The following is a 21,357-nucleotide window of genomic DNA, read 5'->3' on the forward strand; positions in this document are numbered from 1 at the left end:
ATAACTAAAATTGGCTTTATAGTTATAAAATTGACTTTATAGTTATAAAATTATAACTAAAAGCCAATTCATCTTCCCTCCTACCTAGAACTGAGGATCTCTTAAATAGAATAACTCTGGTAATGGTTTTTTATATGTATTATCCAGAAATAGCCTTTACATTTAAAGCATAATAATCAGACATTGTTCAATTTTTTGGTTAATTATTTGCAATACCGTAAGATGATGAACTAAATTGATCTAGAAACTTTAGAGTGTACAAATTTAATCAACTGCTCTCAATCACTTTTTTTTTTTTTAGACTTATTTATTTGAGAGACAGAGAGAGAACAAGAGAGCATGCACACAAGTGGGAGAAGGGGCAGAAGGAGACAGAATCTCAAGCAGACTCCCCACTGAACAAGGAACCTGCCTCAGGGCCAGATCTCATGACCTGAGCCAAAATCAGGAGTTTGGACATTAACTGACTGTGCCACTCAGGCACCCCCAGCTGCTCTCAATTCTTAAAACAATAAAATAACATGGGGCACCTGGGTGGCTCAGTCAGTTATGCATCTGCCTTTAGCTCATTTCAGGATCCCAGGTACTGGGATTGAACCCCACATCGGGCTCCCTGTCAACAGGGAGCCTGCTTTTCTCTCTTCCCCTGCTGTTTCCTCTGCTTGTGTGCTCTCTCGTCAAATAAATAAAATCTTTTTCAAAAAAATCAAAATAATATAATACACAATATTTACTTAAAATTTTTTAATGTTAAAATGATAAAATCATTTCACAATGTAGTGTGTTACGTGCTCCACTTTTTACCAAAAAAACGATTATCCCATGATGAGCATGTGCTCACAGACACATAATTGATGCATGCTAGGCATTTAATGGCACATGGTGTATGTGTGTTCTTGTTGTGTATTGAGACATACATTCTATATGGTGCTTGTGCACAGATATGAATTCGAATGAAGACCCATGATACGTTCAGAAATTCAAATGCATCTTGAGGTGGGTCTAGTAGGAGAGACTGATTTTCAGGTCTGCACACAAATGAGTTCCAGCACCCATGCCAGTTAACCTTTTAGCAAAAGTTATTCCACTGGCATTCTCTAATGTACTCAAACTGAGGAATTTATTCATCTGTTTATAAGACAGTTTTAAGTGTTTTAAATAGATTTATTGTTATTAAGGGTCAAAGTGAAAGAATTCAAAATCTTTGAGTTGCTCCTGAGTTACTTGAGTTTTCCAGTAATTTGGTTTGAAAATAGCATGCCTCCCGAATGTGGTGTTACATTTACTACCGTTATTGAGGCTATTAATTTTTAATCTCTCAAGTTCAGAGTCAATATTTTAGAACTAAATTGTATCCACCATGATTTATCATATAGTTAAATAAATGTAATAGTAAGAGTTAATTGTCAATTAGAGTTAATTAATTAATCTGAAGATCAACTGACCCTACCTTTTTTATTTCTAGGAATATGGTTCAGTTTAAGCATGTTTCTATTACATATATCCAATCTTAGTCAATATTAGTATACTATTTTTATAACCTCCTCCACATTATTAAAAATTAACATAATTGACAAAAATGATGACAAATCTTTTAAATCTATGTTTGCCCTTTATTTCAATATCGTTAGTTAAGAAATAATAAAATATTAACATAGTAATCAAAGGTAAATACTCATAATGCTTAATGCAGTATTGTCTTTATATAGCATTAGATACTTATTAATGATTCAGCCTGAATTACATTGGAAACTAATGACCTGAAAAAGAGACAATAAAGTTTAAATAACAGATTTTGTCCTTCCTTGTAAAAATAACTTTATCATACATATAAGGAATTAGAATATTAGTATGGTCTTTCATATAACTTTTAAATGGCAGAATGCAAATGAGATTTTGAGCCTCAATCATATGATACAAGTTAAAAAATACTGTTAAAAAATTTGTAATTTCAGACAGCTGTAATTGACAATTGGTATAGTCTGACTATAAGTGACTCAAGATTCAGTAATTAAAAAAATGAAAAACGTGTCTATAATTACATATTTCACTGTGGGAATGAATAAATCCTATCTACTCATGCAGTGTTCCTTCTTTGTCTGGGGGATCGCTCAGGATGGAGACTCACCTCCAAGACCGGCTGTGTAGGCCCCTTCCTCCTTGCATCTGCACACAGCTGAACATCTTCATCAGCTGGCAGCTGATGTCAGCTAAATGTCAGCTAAAAGGCCCTGAAACATCATTCTGTGTATAAAAATTGGTACTCCTTGTTCCTAACCAGAGGACCACCCCAGAGCATTGGAAACATTGGTTTCCATTGTGACATGTATTAGTATATTGTACGAAAGGTCTACAGATCTCATGGTGAGAGAAAAAAAAAATTAGGTACAAAAAAATAGGTAACAAATAACCTTTTCAAACTACACTTTAGAATTTAAAACTGTTATTTTCCTCCTTACTATGGATGAATTGGATTCCCGTAATAATTAGCACCTAAAACTATACTGTTTCAAGAATATTAACTTAGAAATCATGAATTGAACACCAATACATACTTTGAAATATATGAAATAATAAAAAATTTTCTATATATGTGTCTTTTAAAAAATATTTTATTTATTTATTTGACAGAGAGAGAGATCACAAGTAGGCAGAGAGGCAGGCAGAGAGACGGGGAAGCAGGGTCCCCGCTGAGCAGAGAGCCCGATGTGGGGATCAATCCCAGGACCCTGAAATCATGACCTGAACTGAAGACAGAGGCTTAAACCAATGAGCCACCCAGGTGCCCCTCTATATATAAGTGTCTATGTGTACTCACGCAACTTTCAAATTTCTGAATTTTTATATCAGCCTATACATTTTAGATATCCAAAGCACTTCTCATGACTTGTTATTAATGTTTTTACTTAATAAGATACAATTGGAGTAAGTGGTCGTGCATATTATTTAGTTAAATTGCTCAATAAAAAAAATCAGAAACAAAAAGAAACTAGAATAAATCAAATGGTGAAATAAATTATATGCATTAATTCATTCAAATTCTAACTCAAAATAATAAAAATCATTTGAGTGTCTGTAAAATGCTTGAATCTCAAGTGGGATTTCGGTTGGTCCAGACAAATCCATCAGCTTAGCTTAAGCAATGTTTAGACAACTAAGTTCCTTTTCCTTACATTAACTATTTCTTTCTCTTTCTTTGATGCACTTTTGTTCTGAGGTACTTAGACATGTATCTAACTTTTAAATTACTCTTTAATTGATTTGGAGAAAGGGAAGTAAGAAAGAGAGAGAGAGCTCGGCTGGGAAAAAAGAGGGCAGTTCCGGAGATATAAAAACAGAAAACAGAGATAAGACACCTAATACCATTATCTGAGCCAAGAGCTTGTCAGTCCACTGCACCCTTCTGGATCAGTGAACAAGAGAAGTCTCATAAACTGGCTTAAGTGAGATTTCTATTACTTGTGTTTTAAGGAGTCTGGATTATTACTGAGAGTCACTGAGGGATTTTTAAACAGGAATAGAATCAGATGGATATTTAGAATGACCATTTCTGTAACAGGGAGGAAGACAGACTGAAGACAGGGAGGAGTTGTTGGCAACAATCACAATGAAGAAAATTATGGGTTAGACTAAGACATTGGTTCCAAGGAGGTAAAAGTGAGAGGATTTAAAGTGTAATCATTTAGGGACTCAGAGGTGAAGAAGAAGAAATCTTAATTAACTCTCAGAATCTGGCCTTGAGAGTTTGGTTTACAACATCATTTGAAAAAATGATGAGTCAGGAAAGCATAATAGCTTTGAGGAGGGCTGATGACAATTTATTTCCAGGACATATTGAGTATCTGTAGACCAGAGAACACACAATAGACAGGTGAGGGAAGTATCTGGAGCTCAGGAGAGAAAATTCTGCTTAACACTAAGTATATTAGGAAGATGTCAAATGGTAACATATACCGTGGAGTGAAAAGTCAAAGGCATCAGAAGAGAACATCAAAATGAAATGGCATTAGGACTGATGACATGAAAATATATACCACAATTTAAGTGAAAAAAATGACATCTCAGCTATAACAGTGCAAAATATATATGTGCAGAAAAAATCTAAATGTTAATACATAAAGAAAATGTGAAATGCTGAGTATCGGAGCTCTATTTTTTTTAGAATTTTTGTTTCTTCTCCTGTTATATTGTTGTCTTTTGTTGAAGTAGCATGCACAAAAATATTCAATAAAAGTGACTCCCCAAGCTATCGTTACCATATAAATAACCACATGAAACCTATTAGCATCTATGAAGTTATTTCTATTAAATTCAGACACATAACCTCTTCATTATTCTTTCCAGATTGTGAGTCCTAATGATTTAAGTGTATCTTTATAAAGAAACATTCCAATCCTTTGATCAGTCTAATTGGGTCTTTAAAAACTTTCTTCACCATTATAGCATTATCGAAGTATAACAACCAGTCATCATGCAATCCATGTTTGTTCCTCAGAAGGCAAAGCTCATGCCCTGCAAGTCTTTTTACCTAGGTAATACCATACTAACCATTGTTCAATAAATGTTGGTTTAATAGTTTAATAAATAAATAAGCACTTAACTTCTCATCAAGTTCCTCACGATGCCAGCCCATCAAAGTCTTTTGTAATGTCATTGGCTTCTATTGGCCTAAGGTTGTCAGGAAACCATCCAGAATTATATCGTTATTTTTACTATATACCAGAGGTTGGCAAATGATGGTCCATGGGCCAAATCTGGACACTTGCTTTTTTATAAACAAAGTGTTACTGCAATACTGCCACACTCACTGTGAAGCCTTAGTGTTTTCTTTTTCACTAAAATGGCAGAAATGAGTAGTTTCAACAGAGACCATAGGGCTCAGAAAGCTTGAAATCTTTAGTATCTGACCCTTCTCAGAATGTTTACAAATTTCAGATATATACAAAAAACGCTATCTAGAGCTTATTCATTATGTGTTTAATGACAATTATATATTTATATATTTTTTTCTTCTGCCTTTCTGTTCATAACTTCATGAATACACTATAGTTTTACCCTATTAATAACCAAAAGAAATGTCATCCTGGCACTTATGAGAAAGAAAAAAGAAAAAAAAAAAAAGAAATCCCTGAATATCCTTTTACAGGTCAATTATAGAAACTGTTACAGAAACAGTTACAGTTCAATTTCTATTGCTAACAAGCAATTACAATATTTTCATATTCTATACAAAGTGCTCATCACATATCTCATTTATCACAAAATTGCTATGACTTAAAAATTTATTATTACTACCCCAAGAAGAAGTAGTATAAGGTAATTACCATTAACATTACTTTTCTCAGAATACACAGCCAGAGAACTATTTATTGCCCTGATTTGATTCAGTCAATAGACTTCGATTCAGTCAATAGAATTCAGTCAATTTAGACTTCAGTCAAAATTGCCCCATTACTTTCTTATTTCACATTAAAATGTACCTTCAGTAAGAAAAGTATCAAAAGCTTTTTCATAGAAAAAAACAAGTTAAGACATTGGTGTATCTTTCCCCCATGTAAGTCAAGAGTAGAATATTCTCTACAAACATTTGTTTTTTCCTGCAGGTGAAAATTGTACTTTCTATATAAATATGAAAAAAACCTTATGTTAATACTCACATTTCAAACATGAAAGAAGCAAATAAACTGTGTCTCACTTCTGCAGGTGTTCTACACATGATACTGTCTTATGTGTGTGACTCATTGCAAGTTACACAGTGGTGGACAATGGGGAGTCCAGGCTGTGTCTCTGAGCTGGTGAGTGACAGTTATTAATAGCAGCAAGCCGGCTGTTGATGGATTACATCAACTCAAGAGCTGAATTTGTTTCCTAGTGATGAACACTAAAACAACTTTAAAATTAGGTTACTTCTTTGACTCAATCCACCCCAGAATGGGAGCGAAATATTATGCTAGCAGTAACAAAGTGCTATTAATCCAGCTCAGCTGCCACCTGCAAATTTCTAGAAGTCCCTCTTCCTCAGCTGTCCCCCAGATAAATCAAAGGCTTATTTTTATAAGTGCTCAGGAGTACAAGCCTCTTAGTTGCCCTCTGAGTTTACTTTCCTTTACCTCCTGTTCGGCTACTGCTGTCATGAGACCAAGGTGGCCCAATGCATGTTGCCCTCTGTCAGTTCTCTAATCAGAAGTGGGTACGTCTTCCTAAATGATCAAGGCATCACCATCTTTCCCAGACCGAGTTCCTCAACCAGACTGCCATTTTGTGACCTCCCATATGCACACACGTTGACTAAGACAAGGCAATACTCTTCTCCTCTTTTACCCTGCGTTGGGTTTATAGATTCTAAGGGAGCTCTGCTAACCCCCCACACACACACACACATCTAAGTGTGTTTGTGCACGTGTGTGTGATCCAACTCGTTTTTTCTTTCACCCCTTTCCCTGGGGTTCCCTACAAAACTTCGTGCCAAAGCCCAATCTAAGCCTCGATAATTACACCCTGCTCTATTCAAAAATTTCTCTTCTCATTGATCTTTCAAGTTTTATTTGGTTAAAGTCCTCTGTAGGATCATTTCTTACCAAAAATTTCATTAGCTCTTCACACACATGGGCCTCTCTCCGAAGAGCATGGGATGAGCCAGCCTTCCTTTTAATCTGCTAAGCCAAGTCTCATTTTTGCAGCAAATACAAAGTTTGACTAACTTCAAGTCCTTCATTTGGGTTCTTGTAGATTAAGAATACCTCACTTCGGTTTCATCTCATGTGACTATTCTTTCCTTTGATTTTTGCAATAATTCAAACTTGGAACTTAACTCTTTTTCCTTAAATCCTTAGAGAAACCACCAAAACATTCTTGCATGTATCACTTTCCTAAGATTTTGGGTGTTCTCACAAGTCGGTTGACCACTGAGTCTCTTGGAATCTCTCTCTCCACCATCCTTTGCTGATTCTAGCCTCTCTCTGTGTTTTGGCCGTATTTTTAAAAAATTCTCCTCTTATCTCTCTGATTTTCCATTTCTCAGGCAATTTTACCCTCAGGTGCTGCTGCAACACATTTCCCATGGCATTTTCACATAAGGCCATTTACACAATCCACTCTTCAGCTTTGGCCTTTGCATATGTAAAGATTCATTAAAAACCCATATTAAAATAAAAGACTTTTCATTCCAGACTTTCTTTCTTTCTAAAGGTAGAGCCCCATTTTACTGTACATTGGCTAACTGAAGTTAGAAAAAAAAGGTAGAGACCCAGGTGACCTCTTTATTTTTATAAACACAGAAAGCCTAGTAAAGGCTTTTAAATTCCAGTGTTTCCCTTCTGGTCCTTCCCTACCAGTTTCTGTAAGCACGAGGAAAGGGTACAGGTGTCTGTCCTCAAAAATACAAACTGTGCTATCCCTTTTGAAGTTAGAAACAACTCCAATTTTATTTTAAATAACATTTTTACTTTTTCCCCTCCCTGAGGGTGATTACCTTCTTATTTGAGAAAAGGAACATCAGAACAACAGTTGATGTGAAAAGTTGAAAAATTGTCATTATTTCTTATCTGCAGAATTCATACTACAAATCTAATGTATTTTTAATATGGTTAGCAAAAGGGTACTTTTCCATTCTATTAGAGGTAACTGCCACAGTTTCTAGGTATTTCCCTTTATGACTCTCAGTAACTTTCAACATCTGGGAAACACCCCATTCTGACTATCCACACATTAGCTCTTATTAGCGCACATTTTTAATTTCATGATTAAAACAACAATCTGAAATTGGAATTCAAAGACTTTCTACCCTGCTTTGCTTTGAGACTTCTTTAAAGGTCCCATCTGCCTCCTGCGGCTAAAAGTGAAGTGTGCCAGGAAAGAGTAGTTTGCAGGCAATAATCAAGGGTAAACACATAGAAGGGAAGAAACGTGATGACTAAAATGCAGGTATGACTCTAGTCTTTCGGAGATCATGACTGAGTACTCAATACCAGTACTCTTGTTGTTGTGAAGCAATACTTCCTATTTTTTTTTCTTTGTACTGTACCCGTCTTTTTTTTAATCAACTGATGTTTGTTAGAGATAATGTGTTGCGTGTCACAGAGCTTCACATGAAAAAGAATCTATGTGTGTATGTTCTGCTTAGAAACAAAAGATGCTCCATTAAAAAAAAAAAAAGATTTTCTTACCCTCTCACCTATAAGATAAAGCCAGAATTATCCTCAAGAGTGTGCCATGGTATAAAAATTTAAAGCATAATAACCATGTCTGCTAATTTGGGATTTACAGGGGATCCTGAACTCTGTAGTGGATAGTCAGGCCCTTTGAATTTTTTTTTTTTTTTAATTCGATTCCAAGAAGTTTGTGCAAAGTTCGAGTAAACCTCTTGGACCAGCTAAAGAGATCTCAGCTGCATTTCAGAGAGTTCAACTCTGGGGAAATTTAAAACGTTTTAAACACATGGTTGAGTTAGTTAGTTACAAAAGCCACTCTTCTCTGGGGGCTTTGCTCAGTGTTGTTCTCTGAGTAATATGGTCCACAGGAGCCACACACTAAATAAATTCTGTCTGCTCCTCTATTTCCTTTCTGTAAACTTTAACTTCTTTCTGTGGAGAGAAAAACCTGTTCCATATGTCTGGGTAATGCTGCTTTAGAGGCATTCACATAGAGATAATAGGCACAGATTCTTGGCATACCCCAGTAGTTCTGAGTAACTTTTATAAGTCTCAGTAACTTTTAAACATCTGCAAAACACCCATTCTCACTGTCTCCAGGGCCCCACATTAGTTCTTATTTGTCCACATCTTTAATCTCAAGATTCAAACAACAATGTGATTGAAATTTGAATTCAAAGGCATTCTTCGCTGCTTTGCTTTGTCCTGGTCCTTGCAGTCTGTCCCGGGTACAAAGCACAATAATTAAAGACACAGCTCCTCAGGATAGTTACAGTGTGTTGATGAAAATAAGAAACAAATGGAATGGTTTTAGTCTTGTGGAGAATGTATGCTTCAGTACAGGAAAAAACCCAACCCGTTGATAACTGCCTTTGCTAGAAATAAATTGGACCCATTCTTGTGGTGTGATGTTGCAGAAATGAAATAAAGACATTTCCTATCTTTCATGTCAATTCTGATTCCAATTTCAATGTTCTCAAGGGGGAAGATGACCAGTGAAAACAGAGCAACCTAAGCAAAAGCAAACGCAAAAGCTAGGATAACCCTAATTATCCTATTTAAATCGAATTTCCACCAAGAGCTTATGAATTTCGTAAGAACAGAAGCCATTGACATGGCTTCATTGGAACATTCATCGTCATGTTTCTGGCACTCAACAGTGATGAGTGAAAGTGTCAGTCAGAGCTGTATAAAGCACTTGTGTGTAAATGTGTTGACAGGTAATCCCTCCAAATTATATTTGGAAGTCATAGGTACTTCCATACTTTGTAAATGAGGAAACTGAGGCTTATATAAGTTATATTACCCAATCTTTTCCATCTATTAAATTGCAGTCAGTCTCATTTCCTTCTGATTATCAATGTCAACCCCATCTGACTGTAAAGCAAGTGATCTTAGCTGTAAATCTATAGCACAGAGAGAGTGAGAGAGGAATGACTTGAATCCAGAGACAGTACAAGGTCAAAATATAAGCAAATCAACAAAACAAGAATGTGCTGATTGACTGGTCATGGGAGCTTTATTAAGGGGGAAGAATGACTAAAGGGGGTGTGTCCTAGTTCTTGGCTTTCTTTGTTGACAGGATGATGATCCCTTTCACTGAGTTAGGGAACGTAAGGAAGGACAGTATTTTAGGGGGAAGGACGATGGTGGTGGTGGCAAAGATATTTCTACATGCAACACCTGGGGTTTAATTTTCCCTTTAGGCATCCAGGAAGAGAGACCATTACACATGAAGATGTGTGGTCTGGGGATCCCTTTACAAGTCTGATCTACTGAGACAGGTTATTGCACCATCTGCGTGTACAGTTGATTCTTATTACTTACGGTAGTTAGGTTCTAGACCGTCACCACCAATACTGAATTAGCAAATAGCTACTTCTTCTAGGAGATAAAGGGCTAGGCTCCACAGAGCCTCTGATCCTAATATTTTTGCCAACTCATCAGTACATAACCTTGTTTGTGTATTTGTGTCTACAAATACCTTAGTCAATACATATTTCTTATACATCATTAGTTATAGAAAACACTAGCCAAAAAAGGCCTAACATTTTCCTGACCCTGGGTAATGTTATCATGCATTTCTTTGGCTTTCGACCTCACCACAATACTGTCTACTAAGGTTTTTCTTAAACTGGTTTGCACAATGGTTAATTTTATGTGTTAAGATGGATGAGCCATGATGTCCAGTGCCCAGCTATTTGGGTCAAATATTATCAGGGATGTTTCTATGAAGATGTTTCTTAGATTCATGAATTTCCTCTTACTCAATTGGGATGTATCATATTATGGATTCATTAACATTGGAGTCATGGTCTACAGCACTGTAACTCATGCTGAACAAATCTCACCTAACACAAGTTTTCTCCATAAGGCACGACACAGACTTCTTGCACTTAGAGCACGAGACAGCCCTTCACAGCTATTCTTGCTGGCCATTTTAGGAAGCAAATTCACCAATAAAAAGCATGCACACAAAAAAATGTGAGAAATGTGACGGTAAGTAGGTATGCAAATGACACCTGTTTACAGTACAAGAACTGAAACAACAAGTCAAAGGATCACCTTTTTCAACATCTTCTGGGAACATGTGCATCGAGGGTCTCAACTTTTTCACACTCTACACATTTTGTGAATGACAGCAAAAGCATCAAGTACAGGTTTGGGGGTTACAGATAACTCATAGAAAATAGCTAGGTTTGCAAATTCAAAATCCAAAACTAATGAGGTACAGTTATATGCAAAAGGTTTTTAACTTATACTTCATTATCTTATCACACGCAGAATGAGCTTAGAGAGCTTTAGATAAAATATATAAAACAGTAAATCAGAATTCAGATAAACATTTCATAGACAAAAGAAATAGGGTTAAGGAGAAAACAAAACATACTCACACCACAGGATTTCATGGTGTTATTAAAAACAGGTCCCACATTTGGCTCTGGGTTTCCGGGTGTGAAGAACTAGATGACTTAAGGGTCAAGTACGGTATGGGAAATAGGGCTGTTGAAGAGAGATAAAAAGAGAGAATTCGTGTGAAGCCCAATGCACCAATTCACTTCCTGGCTTGGTACCACTGTCCTAACCAACGCAAGATATAATCTGGGTATAAAATTTTCTCAAGCAAATAAACACAATGTGGTAGAACATTTCTGAATGAATACATTCTATTAGTGTCAGGAGGACACTTTGCAACTCAATTATCAAATTTGCTGTCTTAATAACTTAATGAAGTGAAAACTAGTGCTAAAGGCAGTAATGATTTCCTTTTAAGCAAAATGTAACTCACAAATTAGTATAGAAATCCTATCAGTGCATTAGGGTTTTGGGTCCAGACTTAAAAGTAGGCTATTCCAGGTATAGAAAAGCATGAGGAGTGAGCTAAAACTGGTGACTGCTGGAGGAAACACACCGCTATTCTTGAGAGCCCATTGTGCAGTGCACAACTCTTTCCAATGCCACACTCAGGCTACAACTAGCAATGCGGGGGATATTTAAACCATTGAAATCAGCAAGTGGTCAGGAATGTTTTTCCACCCCAAAAAAATCAGTTGTTAAACATTCACCATCATGACCCTGACTAAAACTTATACTTCATTATCTTGTTTCTTATAAAACATATCTTATTTTTTTGCTAGGAATTATTGATTTATACTTTACATTTTAATCTGTCAATATATACGATAGTTGTATATCTAAGGAAATGCCAAGAACTCAAAGCCACTGACATTCTCTGGTATTAGTTATTTTAGGTTTGTGCTTCTACTTCCAGAACCTAATTTCTTTCTTTATACAGTGTCAAAAGGTGTTAAAAATTTGAGCTCCAGAATTATTAGAAACTTTATTAAATAGGGACAGATGGGAAAAGTCCTTATTTTGTTTTGACTGTGGACTGACTTAATTGTTATCGCCTGTAACATCACCTTCTCCTGCAGGACTGACATGTCCTAACATCAATGATCTAGACTAGACCCATTCCTCAAAGATAGTAAACAAAAAGGGCAAGTCTAAAATGTAATGCTGCATATGCTTTCCTTTACTCTATTTAAAATTGTATCCTATTATAACCTCTAACTTTATTTTATTTAAAGGTTTTATTTATTTGAGAAAGAGAGAGAGAGAGATGGAGATAGCAAGCAGGAAAGAGAGGGAGAAGCAGACTCCCTGCTAAGCAGGGAGCCTGCTAAGGGACTTGGATCCAGGACTCTGGGATGATGACCTGAGGCAAAGGCAGACACTATAAACTCCCAGGCATCCCTAATCTCTAATTTTTTTAAAAGATTTTATTTATTTATTTGACAGACAGAGATCACAAGTAGGCAGAGAGGCAGGCAGAGAGAGAGGAGGAAGCAGTCTCCCTGCTGAGCAGAGAGCCCGATGCAGGGCTTGATCCCAGAACTCTGGGATGATGACCAGAGCCAAAGGCAGAGGCTTTAACCCACTGAGCCACCCAGGGGCCCCCTAATCTCTAATTTTTTTTAAAAACTTACTTTAATAGGACATTTCCTAGCTACTTTCTTAATTTCCATAATCAGGGCATTATCCAGCTCGGAAGAGATTTCTCTTCAATATAGTCCGAATTTTATAACTTTATGTCCTCTTACTCCTCAGAGTCCTTTTTCAATTTAAATATATTAAATGTTTTTCTTTTTTTAACAATATAATTGAAATACTGTAAACCTAATTCATGTTTTTTAAAGAGAATTGATAGTAAGTACCATCAGATCTATTTTATTTTCTTTAATAGATTTGTTTCTTACATCTTTATTTAAATCCAGTCGTATTCTTACAGTAACATGTACTTTTAGGAGATTTAACCTGATTTCCTTTGGACAAGAATAGGTGATATAAATCCTAATTTTCTTTTTTCTCTGAAGCTCCTCGTCAATAGGTTACTGATCTGTAAATGCATGCTTAAAATAACTCGTATTGTAATTAAGAGTTAAGAAGTTAAATGTAAAGAGTGACAATATCAAGTAGTGACCAGGACATTTCAAATTTTTACTGTATATTTAAATATTCTCAAATTATGTTATATAGGATATTTTCTCCAAATTAGTAAGAGAATTGAGTTTAAAAATTATTTTATAAATTAAAACTTTACAGAAAAGATAACCCGGCTGTTATTTAAACCTGGCTCTGCTGTCTCCAGATGCCACAATGATGCGCATAGTATAGCTAGTGAAAGTGATTCTCTGTGTCCTGCATTCCCAAATTTATCAGTAGAGGCAGGAGAGCATGCCCAGAGATTAAGTCTGGAAATCTGATTATCTAGCCAGCTACTGGTTCCTCTCTGCCATCAACAACCCGGCTCTAACCTCTTTCTACAGCTATAAAATGAAGAACGTTTCTCACTGACTTCCAAGCTTCTTTTTTGGCCCTTCTGATTACAAGTTTTCAAATATAAAGACAAAAACATACAAAACAAAACAGAAAGGACATATAGCAGTGACACTTGGGTCTTCTTTCCTGCTCTTTTGTTCTAAACTTGGAAAAAGTGTGCATGTGTTGGGTGTGAGTTTAAGTTACAGAAAAGGAAACTATTTCAAACCAAATATCATAGTGTGATTTTTTTCCCCCCAAGTATGGGCAACACTGCAATGTGCAATTTTTTAAAGAATGTAAATAAATACTTTGAAAGTTGGCTGTGGCTCCTGGCAAAATGAATTAGGCATTCCTACTCTTGAAAAACAGGTTTTATCTTTTCTAATGCAAATCCAAAAAAGCCCAATCTTGTAAGATAAGCGGCACCACAAGATCAACAAGATTATGCTAGATCATAGATAAGGCCTAAATAGCTTCCATTCAAGCAGGAAAAGAACAGCTCATAATTTATTTTAATAATTTTATATGCACACTTGGAAGTTCTGCAATAGTTGCAATAAAATGATTTTTACTAAACTGGAGAGAATGTTTAGTTTTAACATAATTATGATTCTCCTTATTTCACCATTTTGTATCCTTTAATTCTAGATTCCAGACACCTGGGAAGAAGTTGAAACTTCTTACTACCCTTTGGCCTCCATCCTGATTTCCTTCTGAGCCACACACATGAGAGACTGAGAGCCCCCTTTTTGCAATGACCACTCTTCAGGATGTCTGTAGGGTGGTTAACATACAGGTCCTGACTGACCTTGAATGGAAGGTGAGATCAAAGGACACTGATCACTTCCTAGTGTAATGCCATGTTCCTATTATGCTTTTCAACAATTATCCGGGCACCAACAAATTCCAGGTTCTTCTCCTCTTTTCAAGTTAAGTGATTTACTGAACTATACACTTCCTTCTAACTCAGGCTACAAAGACTCTTATTTGGAGATAAATAACATTCACATTGGGGTACCTGAGTGGCTCAGTGGATTAAGCCTCTACCTTTCACTCAGGTCATGATCTCAGAGTCCTGGGATCAAGCCCTGCATGGGCTCTCTGCTTGGCAGGGAGCCGGCTCCCCCCTCCCCCCACCTTCTGCTGACCTACTTGTGATCTCTCTCCATCAAATAAATAAAATCTTTGGGGCGCCTGGGTGGCTCAGTGGATTAAGCTGCTGCCTTCGGCTCAGGTCATGATCTCAGGGTCCTGGGATCGAGCCCCGCATCGGGCTCTCTGCTCTGCAGGGAGACTGCTTCCTCCTCTCACTCTGCCTGCCTCTCTGCCTACTTGTGATCTTTCTGTCAAATAAATAAATAAAAAATCTTTAAAAAAAAAAAGATTAAAATAAATAAATAAATAAATAAATAAAATCTTTAAATATATATATATATATATGTAAATTACATCCACATTAATACATGGCTTACAAAATCCTTTTGTTGTACCCAATGATTACACAACAAAAATCAAAAAAGACTGGGGGAGAAAAGGTAGAGAAAATTTTTTTTTTTTAAGATTTTATTTATTTATATGACAGAGATCACAAGTAGGCAGAGACACAGGCAGAGAGAGAGAGTGAGGGGGAAGCAGGCTCCCCGCCGAGCAGAGAGCCCAATGTGGGGCTCGATCCCAGGACCCTGGGACCATGACCTGAGTAAAAGGCAGAGGCTTTAACCCACTGAGCCACCCAGGTGCCCCAGGGAGAGAGAATTTAAAGGGATCAATTGGGAACAAGGATGGATTGTGTGCCTAAAGAACTGTACACTATAACTTACTCTTCCAAGGACTGTTACTTCTCTTAAAAAACATTGAGGAAACTTATCCTTATACATGTTTATCAGAATGCTAAAACACACGGTCTTTTAACAATGATTTTCTGCAAGTCCCTTTCTAGGAAATCACAGTAATTATTATTGTTCCTTTGGTCACGTAGCTTTAACTTTGAGATTTCAAAAGAAGAGAAACTTTCTCCCTTTATATGACAGAAACTAAGGCCTAGTAAATAATAAAACTTAAATATAGCAATATGATACATCAATATTTTTTAAAGACTGAGAATTACATATGTAATTTGTCCTGATCAGAAAAAATGAGCAAGCAAAAAACCTCTTTTTTTTTTAAATCCCTCTCTCTTTTTAATTACGTCTTTTTTTAAAATTATTACTCTGCTAACTTGGTGATTTGGAAATATAGCATTTTTAGAAGTGTAATTATAAAGATTGGTAAGAGATCACTAAACCCATTTTTTAGAAATCGGGCAAGCCAGTAACTGTTCTCTATCTCAATTCCCTGATATCAGAAATAAAACATGGGTTGTAACAATCTCTAAGATCTCTTCCAGCTGTAAAATTCTCCGACTTTTCCACTCAATGTGTAATCCGAATTTCCTCTACATGTCTTAATAGGTCAAGATGTATGGTTAACTGCTGGCTTTCATTCAGATCAGAAAACTACAGTGAAATGAATTTCACTGTCTCTAAATCACTGGAGATACATTTCCATATCTTTGAAATTAAAAGCTACTTTTTACATTATGAAATACTTATTTTATTGTATTTTACTATGAAATATACAACTTTAGAACCCCCTGAAACACCTGTTTCAATCCAGCTACACATGTGCTAAAATTGGCAATGATGTTCCTGTACATGGAACAAGGAAACAGTGCTGCCCTGAAATTAGGCCCCTCAGGAATAAAAGACGTGGAACACTTTAATCAAAAATATGTACTTGGGGTGCCTGGGTGGCTCAGTGGGTTAAAGCCTCTGCCTTCGGCTCAGGTCATGATCCCAGGGTCCTGGGATCGAGCCCCACATCGGGCTCACTGCTCTGCAGGGAGCCTGCTTCCTCCTCTCTCTCTGCCTGCCTCTCTGCCTAGTTGTGATTTCTCTCTGTCAAATAAATAAAATATTTAAAAAAAAAAAAATATGTACTTGATGGGGGGAGCGCTTAGGTGGTTCAGTGGGTTAAAGCCTCTACCTTTGGCTCAGGTCATGATCTCAGGGTCCTGGGATAGAGCCCCGCTTAGCGGGGAGCTCCCCCTGCCCCACCCGCCTGCCTCTCTGCCTGCTTAATATGATCTCTGTCTGTCAAATAAATAAATTTTTTTAAAAATGTACTGGGGACGCCTGGGTGGCTCAGTGGGTTAAGCGTCTGACTCTTGATTTCAGCTCTGGTTGGGACCTCAGGGTGGTGGGATAGAGCCCTGCATCAGGCTCTGCACTCAGCATGGAGCCTGCTTGAGATTCTCTCTCTCTAAAATAAATAAAATCTTAAAAAATTAAAAAAAATAGGCACTGATTGTCAACTCTGTGCAAAATATTTTTCTGGCTGCTACAGCACACAGCACAATATCCAAGCTACCAAGCACTTAAAAAAAGGAAAGAACGGGGCGCCTGGGTGGCTCAGTGGGTTAAAGCCTCTGCCTTCGGCTCAGGTCATGATCCCAGGGTCCGAAGATCGAGCCCCGCATTGGACTCTCTGCTCAGCAGGGAGCCTGCTTCCCTTCCTCTCTTTCTGGCTGCCTCTCTGCCTACTTGTCATCTTTGTCTGCCAAATGAATAAATAAAATCTTAAAAAAAATAAAAAAGGAAAGAAGGGGAAGAAATGGATGCATTCCTAGAGACATATAAACTACCACAACTGAACCAGGAAGAAACAGAAAACCTGAACAGGCCCATAACCAGTAAGGAGATTGGAGATGTTTGATGACTGTTTCAAACAAACAAAAGCCCAGGGCCAGATGGCTTCCCAGGGGAATTCTACCAAACATTTAAAGAAGAACTAATTCCTATTCTCCTGAAACTGTTCCAAAAAATAGAAATGGAAGGAAAACTTCCAAACTCATTTTATGAGGCCAGCATCACCTTGATCCCAAAACCAGACAAGGATCCCACCAAAAAAAGAGAACTACAGACCAATATCCTTGATGAACACAGATGCAAAAATTCTCACCAAAATACTAGCCAATAGGATTCAACAGTACATTAAAAGGATTATTCACCACGACCAAGTGGGATTTATTCCAGGGCTGCAAGGTTGGTTCAACATCCACAAATCAATCAATGTGATACAACACATTAATAAAAGAAAGAACAAGAACCATATGATACTCTCAACTGATGCTGAAAAAGCATTTGACAAAGTACAGCATCTCTTCTTGATCAAAACTCTTCAAAGTGTAGGGATAGAGGGCACATACCTCAATATTATCAAAGCCATCTATGAAAAACCCACCGCAAATATCATTCTCAATGGAGAAAAACTGAAAGCTTTTCCGTTAAGGTCAGGAACACGGCAGGGATGTCCATTATCACCACTGCTATTCAACATAGTACTAGAAGTCCTAGCTTCAGCAATCAGACAACAAAAAGAAATTAAAGACATTCAAATCCGCAAACAAGTCAAATTCTCACTCTTTGCAGATAATATGATACTATATGTTGAAAACCCAAAAGACTCCACTCCAAAACTGCTAGAACTTGTACAGGAATTCAGTAAAGTGTCAGGATATAAAATCAATGCACAGAAATCAGTTGCATTTCTGTACACCAAAAAGAAGACAGAAGAAAGAGAAATTAAGGAGTCAATCCCATTTACAATTGCACCCAAAACTATAAGATACCTAGGAATAAACCTAACCAAAGAGGCTAAGAATCTATATGCAGAAAACTATAAAGTACTCATGAAGAGAAATTGAGGAAGACACAAAGAAATGGAAAAATGTCCCATGCTCCTGGATTAGAAGAATAAATATTGTGAAAATGTCTATGCTACCTAAAGCAATCTACACGTTTCATGCAATCCCTATCAAAATACCATCCATTTTTTTCAAAGAAATGGAACAAATAATCCTAAAATTTATATGGAACCAGAAAAGACCTCGAATAGCCAAAGGAATACTGAGAAAGAAAGCCAAAGTGGGTGGCATCACAATTCCGGACTTCAAGCTCTATTACAAAGCTGTCATCATCAAGACAGCATGGTACTGGCACAAAAACAGACACATAGATCAGTGGAACAGAATAGAGAGCCCAGAAATCGACCCTCAACTCTATGGTCAACTCATCTTCGACAAAGCAGGAAAGAATGTCCAGTGGAAAAAAGACAGCCTCTTCAATAAATGGTGCTGGGAAAATTGGACAGCCACATGCAGAAAAATGAAATTGGGCCACTTCCTTACACCACACATGAAAATAGACTCAAAATGGATGAAGGACCTCAATGTGAGAAAGGAATCCATCAAAATCCTTGAGGAGAACACAGGCAGCAACCTCTTCGACCTCAGCCATAGCAACATCTTCCTAGGAACATCGCCAAAACCAACGGAAGCAAGGGCAAAAATGAACTATTGGGATTTCATCAAGATCAAAAGCTTTTGCACAGCAAAGGAAACAGTTAACAAAACCAAAAGACAACTGACAGAATAGGAGATATTTGCAAACGACATATCAGATAAAGGGCTAGTGTCTAAAATCTATAAGGAACTTAGCAAACTCAACACCCAAAGAACAAACAATCCAATCAAGAAATGGGCAGAGGAGGGGCACCTGTGTGGCTCAGTGGGTTAAGCCACTGCCTTCGGCTCAGGTCATGATCTCAGGGTCCTGGGATCGAGCCCCACATTGGGTTCTCTACTCAGCAGGGAGCCTGCATCCCCCTCTCTCTCTGCCTGCCTCTCTACTTGTGATCTCTCTCTCTCTCTCTCTAATAAAAAAAAAAAAAAAGAAAAAAAAAGAAATGGGCAGAGGACATGAACAGACATTTCTGCAAAGAAGACATCCAGATGGCCAACAGACACATGAAAAAGTGCTCCACAACACTCGGCATCAGGGAAATACAAATCAAAACCACAATGAGATATCACCTCACACCAGTCAGAATGGCTAAAATTAACAAGTCAGGAAATGACAGATGCTGGCGAGGATGTGGAGAAAGGGGAACCCTCCTACATTGTTGGTGGGAATGCAAGCTGGTGAAACCACTCTGGAAGACAGCCTGGAGGTTCCTCAAAATGTTGAAAATAGAGGTACCCTACGACCCAGCAATTGCACTACTGGGTATTTACCCTAAAGATACAAACGTAGTAATCCGAAGGGGCACGTGTACCCGAATGTTTATAGCAGCAATGTCTACAATAGCCAAACTATGGAATGAACCTAGATGTCCATCAACAGATGAATGGATAAAGAAGAAGTGGTATATATACACAATGGAATGCTATGCAGCCATCAAAAGAAATGAAATCTTGCCATTTGCGACAATGTGGATGGAACTAGAGGGCATCATGCTTAGTGAAATAAGTCAATTGGAGAAAGACAACTATTATATGATCTCCCTGATATGAGGACGTGGAGATGCAACATGGGGGGTTGGGGGATAGGAGAAGAATAAATGAAACAAGATGGGATTGGGAGGGAGACAAACCATAAGTGACTCTTAATCTCACAAAACAAACTGAGGGTTGCTGGGGGGAGGAGGGTTATGGACATTGGGGAAGGTATGTACTATGGTTAGTGCTGTGAAGTGTGTAAACCTGGCGATTCACAGACCTGTACCCCTGGGGATAAAAATACATTATATGTTTATAAAAATTTTTAAAAAATAAGAAATAAAAAAAATAAATAAAAAAAAGGAAAGAAGGAATAAAGCAAGCATCTATTCCCATCTTCCTTCCTCTTCAGTCAACACTTTTTGATTCTTTATTACTAATTATTGTCCATTGCGTGTGCATTCTAGGGAGAGGTATGCAAAAGAACAGAAAAAACACTACTGACTGAGTATGACAATGGTGGGCAAATCAGCCACAATCTGTGCGATCAACAGGCTGCAGGTGGTTTCTTTAGATTGACCAGTTAAGGGAAGTCCTACTGAAGAGGCATCATTCATGCTCAGATTTCCTTTTCAAAAGCCAATAACCTTTTTGAAGAAAGGAAAGGAGCATAAACAAATCTCTTCAACAGAGTTAAAATAGAATATTCCAAAGTGTACCAGGTGCCTGAGGAACAGTTAGATGGCCAGTGTTCTTGTGATGAGAGTTGAGGTCAAGAAGGTAGGCAGGGGACAGATCAGGTAGAGATTCATAGATATAAATATCGGTTGTATCTTCAATAGTAGGTGAAGCCACTGAAGATATTTAAGGAGGCGAGTGCCATGATTTATATATTCAGTGTGTGTCACTCAGGTTTTCCTGTGCAAAAAATACTTATGGGAAGGAGTCCTGTTAGGATGTTTCTTTAGTAAACTAGGAAGAAATGATGGTGAAATGCTGATGAAATAATGAAATGAAACTGACAAAATGAGAATGAAGCAATGATGGCTTTGGAGGTTGTTAATGGAGCGGAAATGCAGGTAACAGGTTTGGAATATAGTTTGAAGGTCATTGTGATGATACTTGTTTGGATCTCAAGGTTGAGAGGAGAGAAGAAAAGAGAAGGCTTACTCCTAGGTAGTGGCTTAGCAAATGTATCTATGATGATGACTTTTACTGAGATGAGGAATCGGGGAGACCAGATTTGGGGATTTAGCCATATTAACCCAGAGCTGTCTTTCAGACATCCTTTTAACGTTACTGAGAAGGTAGATACACAATCGTATAGATAAGACAAATTTGCACAAGTTTCACTATTTAAATAAGTGAACTTAAGCATCCTAAACACCATGTTAAAATAACACAAAGTTGAAAAAAATACCTATGTTTCTTGTGTTCTTTTCCTACTTTTTTTTAACTGCCTAAACTTTAAGAAGGAAGGAGCGAGGGAAACAGGTAGAGCTTAACTCTAATTGACACCACATATTTCAGAACGGAAACTGCTGAGTTTGTACAAAGTTCCCTAGT

The sequence above is a fragment of the Meles meles genome, chromosome 10 (assembly GCF_922984935.1).
Source record: "Meles meles chromosome 10, mMelMel3.1 paternal haplotype, whole genome shotgun sequence".
Lineage (NCBI taxonomy): Eukaryota > Metazoa > Chordata > Mammalia > Carnivora > Mustelidae > Meles > Meles meles.